Genomic DNA, 5,711 nt, shown 5'->3' with positions numbered 1-5,711 from the left:
GGCGGCGGTCCTGGGCGGGCTCGGGCGGCGGCGGTGAGGTCGAGGGCGGCGACAGTGTGGTCGAGAGCGGCGGCGGGCGGCGGCGATGAGGGCAGGCTCGGGCTCGGGCGGCGGCGGTGAGGGCAGGCTCGGGCTCAGGCCGCAGGGACAGGAGTAGGAGAACAGGGGGGAAGGAGGACTTAGCGAAATTTTGAGCCGGGGGGTGGTTAAGTCGAACCAGCAGTAGAGCTCATAAGGAAAACGCGCTATAGCTAACTTATCTATAGTGTGTTTTAGAGAAAAACGCTACTGCTAATGGAAGCAGTTATTTCTTTTGTTTATCCCAATATCAGTAACGCTTTGTCCTGAAAAAATGCTATAAGTCTAAGAAATGTAAAAACATCAAAAATATACATTGGTCATCATTGATCTTTTTGTGTAGAATCTAAATAGTCAACATGAATCCTCACTGTACCTGTATAGGTACAGGCGAGGATTCATATTGCATCCACAAATCATACACATATAGTTCAATGAAGACCAAGTGCTCGAGATAGGTTGAGAAGTAACATATTTAAGGTGGTAAACACCTTGTTCGCTTAGCAGTATGGGACTAAACTTAATTAGTTGCGATGATACTTAGCAGCAGCGAGTTTTGAAGAAAAACGCTGCTACTAAGTACTTTAGCAGTAGCGGTGTCCCTTGGAAGGGCGCTACTACTATATCTAGCCTGGAGGCAACACTGTGGCAATTATAGTAGTAGCGCTCGTTACACCTAGAGCGCTACTGCTACTTAGATATTAGTAGCGTTGTTTGCTGAAGCTCGCTACTGCTAATTAGCAGTAGCGTCTATTTTTAAACCACGCTGCTGCTAAGATTATGTGTATAAGGTTTTCCCTAGTAGTGTGTATACCACATATACCTTTGTTCACCATGCCATCCTTCTTATCCGCCAAATACTTGGGGCAGTTCCGCTTCCAGTGTCTAGTCCCTTTGCAGTAGAAGCACTCAGTTTCAGGCTTAGGTCCAGACTTGGGATTTTCACTTGAGCAGCAACTTGCTTGCCGTTCTTCTTGAAGTTCCCTTTTCTTCCCTTTGTCCCTTTACTTGAAACTAGTGGTCTTGTTAATGATAACCCACAAGTACAGGGGATCGCAATAGTTTTTGATAAGTAAGAGTGTCGAACCCAACGAGGAGCTAAAGGTAGAACAAATATTCCCTAAAGTTGTATCGACCATCGATATAACTCTACGCACGCTTGACGTTCGCTTTACCTAGAACAAGTATGAAACTAGAAGTACTTGGTAGGTGTTGTTGGATAGGTTTGCAAGAAAGTAAAGAGCACGTAAATAAAACTAGGGGCTGCTTAGATAAAAAACACAACTAAAGTAAATATGGCGAGTGTGGAAAAGTGGTGGTAGGAGTTGTGAAATTGTCCGTTAAGCAATTGACTACTTTACTAGACCGATAGCAAGTTTCATGTGGGAGAGGCCACTGCTATCATGTCATCCCTGACTTGGAATTCTATGCACTTATGATTGGAACTATTAGCAAGCATCCGCAACTACTAACGTTCATTAAGGTAAAAACCAACCATAGCATTAAGATATATTGGTCCCCCTTCATCCCGTATGCATCAATTTCTATGCTAGGTTGAAGCTTCTGTCACTCTTGCCCTCCAATACATAGTCCTATCAACATACAACTAACCCTAAGGTGTGATCCACGCGCGCGCTCATATGATGGGCACCAAAGGACATCAACATAACCACAAGCAAATTAAATCAATCATAGAAATTCATCAACCACCAATAGGACAACGAAAATCTACTCAGACATCATAGGATGGCAACACATCATTGGATAATAATATGAAGCATAAAGCACCATGTTCAAGTAGAGGGTACAGCGGGTTGCGGGAGAGTGGACCGCTGTAGATAGAGGGGGGAAGGTGATGGAGATGTTGGTGAAGATGGCGGAGGTGTTGGTGTAGATCGCGGTGATGATGATGATGGCCACGGCGGCGTTCCGGCGCCACCGGAAGAGAAGGGGAGAGGGGGCCCCTTCATCTTCTTCTTCCTTGACCTCCTCCCTAGATGGGAGAAGGGTTTCCCCTCTGGTCCTTGGCCTCCATGGCGTGGGAGGGGCGAGAGCCCCTCCGAGATTGGATCTATCTCTCTGTTTCTCTCTATTTCTGCGTTCCCTTCTGCTGCCCTTTCACCGTTTCTTTTATATCCGGAGATCCGTCACTCCGATTGGATTGAAACCTTCGCCCAGATATTTTTCCAAAAATTAGCTTTCTTGCGGCCAAAGTAGAGCATCAACCGCCTTACGGATGGCCCACGAGGGTGGGGGCGCACCTGCCTGGAGTAGCCATGGGCCCCACCCTCGTGGCCACCTCGGGCACCGTCTCGCATTGATTTTCTTCCCAAAAATCACAAATATTCCAAAATAGTTCTCTGTCCGTTTTTATCCCGTTTGGACTCTGTTTGATATGGATATTCTGCGAAACCAAAAACATGCAACAGACAGGAACTAGCACTGGGCACTGGATCAACATGTTAGTCCCAAAAATAGTATAAAAAGTTGCCAAAAAGTATATGAAAGTTGAATATTATTGGCATGGAACAATCAAAAATTATAGATACGACGAAGATGTATCATCATCCCCAAGCTTAATCCCTGCTCGTCCTCGAGTAGGTAAATGATAAAAAAGATAATTTTTGATGTGGAATGCTACCTAGCACAATCTTGATCATATGTCTAATCATGGCATGAATATTAAGACACGAGTGATTCAAAGCAATAGTCTATCCTTTGACATAAAAACAATAATACTTCAAGCAAACCAACCAAGCAATTATGTCTTATTAAAATAACATAGCCAAAGAAAGCTCATCCCTACAAAATCATATAGTCTAGCTATGCTCCATCTTCACCACACAAAATATTCACATCATGCATAACCCCGATGACAAGCCAAGCAATTGTTTCATAATTTTGACATTTCTCAAACCTTTTCAACTTTCACGCGATACATGAGCGTGAGCCATGGACATAGCACTATAGGTGGAATAGAATATGATGATGGGGGTTATGTGGAGAAGACAAAAAAGGAGAAAGTCTCACATCAACTAGGCGTATCAACGGGCTATGGAGATGCCCATTAATAGATATCAATGTGAGGAGTAGGGATTGCCATGCAACGGATGCACTAGAGCTATAAGTATATGAAAGCTCAAACTGAAACTAAGTGGGTGTGCATCCAACTTGCTTGCTCATGAAGACCTAGGGCATTTGAGGAAGCCCATCGTTGGAATATACAAGCCAAGTTCTATAATGAAAATTCCCACTAGTATATGAAAGTGATAACTCAAGAGACTCTCTATATGAAGAACATGGTGCTAAGCACAAGCGTGGTAAAAGGATAGTAACATTGCCCCTTCTCTCTTTTTCTCTCATTTTTTTGTTTTGTTTTGTTTTCTTTTTTTGGGCCTTCTCTTTTTTTTTGGCCTTTCTCTTTTTTTTCGTCCGGAGTCTCATCCCGACTTGTGGGGGAATCATAGTCTCCATCATCCTTTCCTCACTGGGGCAATGCTCTAATAATGATGATCATCACACTTTTATTTACTTACAACTCAATATTACAACTCGATACCTAGAACAAAGATATGACTCTATATGAATTCCTCCGGCGGTGTACCGGGATGTGCAATGATCTAGCGTAGCAATGACGTTAAAAAAACGGACAAGCCATGAAAAAATCATGCTAGCTATCTTACGATCATGCAAAGCAATATGACAATAAATGCTCAAGTCATGTATATGATGATGATGGAAGTTGCATGGCAATATATCTCGGAATGGCTATGGAAGTGCCATAATAGGTAGGTATGGTGGCTGTTTTGAGGAAGATATAAGGAGGTTTATGTGTGATAGAGCGTATCATATCACGGGGGTTGGATGCACCGGCGAAGTTTGCACCAACTCTCGAGGTGAGAAAGGGCAATGCACGGTACCGAAGAGGCTAGCAATGACGGAAGGGTGAGAGTGCGTATAATCCATGGACTCAACATTAGTCATAAAGAACTCACATACTTATTGCAAAAGTCTATTAGCTATCGAAACAAAGTACTACGCGCCTGCTCCTAGGGGGATAGATTGGTATGAAAAGACCATCGCTCGTCTCCGACCGCCACTCATAAGGAAGACAATCAATAAACACCTCATGCTCCAACTTCGTTACATAACGGTTCACCATACGTGCATGCTACGGGACTTGCAAACCTCGACACAAGTATTTCTCAATTTCACAATTACTCAACTAGCATGACTCTAATATCACCACCTTTATATCGCAAAACTATTGCAAGTAATCAAAGATATCATATTCAGTGATCTACAAGTTTTATGTAGGGTTTTATGACTAACCATGTGAATGACCAGTTCCTGTCATCTCTCTAAATAGGTATAAGTGAAGCAAGAGAGTTTAATTCTTTCTACAAAATATATGCCCACGCTCTAACAAATATAAGTGAAACAAAAGAGCATTATACAAATGGCGGTTGTCTATGTAAAGAGAAAGAGGCAATCCAAGCTTCAAATGATATAAGTGAAGCACATGAAGCATTCTATAAAGCCATACTCAAAAGATATAAGTGAAGTGTAAAGAGCATTCTATAAATCAACCAAGGACCATCTCATACCAGCATGGTGCATAAAAGAAAAGTGAAAACTAAAGCAAAAGACGTCCAAGATTGCACATATCACATGAACGAAACGAATCCGAAAACATACCGATACTTGTTGAAGAAAGAGGGGATGCCTTCCGGGGCATTCCCAAGCTTAGACGCTTGAGTCTCCTTGAATATTTACTTGGGGTGCCTCGGTCATCCCCAAGCTTGAGCTCTTGCCTCTCTTCCTTCTTCTCACATCGAAATCTTCTCGATCATCGAACACTTCATCCACACAAAACTTCAACAGAAAACTCGGTAAGATCCGTTAGTATAACAAAGCAAATCACTACTCTAAGTACTGTTGCAAACTAATTCATATTTTGTTTTTCCATTGTGTCTACTGTAATATAACTTTTTCATGGCTTAATCCACTGATATAAATTGATAGTTTCATCAAAACAAGCAAACTATGCATCAAAAACAGAATATGTCTAAAACAGAACAGTCTGTAATAATCTGAACATTCACCATACTTGTAATACTTGAAAATTCTTCCAAACTTAGGAAAAATAAAATATTTTCATAGAAAGACATTGCAAAAAGAATCAGAACCATTTGACGTTCCAGTAAAAAATTAAAATTTGCGCACTACAGCCAAAGTTTCTGTCCTGCACCGTACAAACCAACAAGTATTGTAAACATCCTAAAGGAAAACCTTGGCACATTATTTTTATAATACAATGGAATTGTACAAGGGGATAATTATTTTTGTTGAAAAGTTTCTGTAATCAAGATTCACAAAGTTTCTGTGAGCATGAACAAAGTTCAAGGAGCTCTCCCACTTCAACAATGCTTGTCTTTCTCACTTTCACTTTCCTTTTTGAAAAAGTTTTGGGTTCCCCTCTTTATTTTTGTTGTTTTTAAACTATATGAAAGCACTCAACAGAAATAAATGACTCTCTAAAACTTCTGGGTTGTCTCCCTGGCAGCGCTTTCTTTAAAGCCATTAAGCTAGGCATAAAGTGCTCAAGTAGTGAATCCACCCGGATCCCAAGG

This window comes from Triticum dicoccoides, chromosome 7A (assembly GCF_002162155.2).
Source record: "Triticum dicoccoides isolate Atlit2015 ecotype Zavitan chromosome 7A, WEW_v2.0, whole genome shotgun sequence".
NCBI classification, from domain to species: Eukaryota; Viridiplantae; Streptophyta; class Magnoliopsida; order Poales; family Poaceae; genus Triticum; species Triticum dicoccoides.
This window is presented reverse-complemented; position numbering follows the sequence as displayed.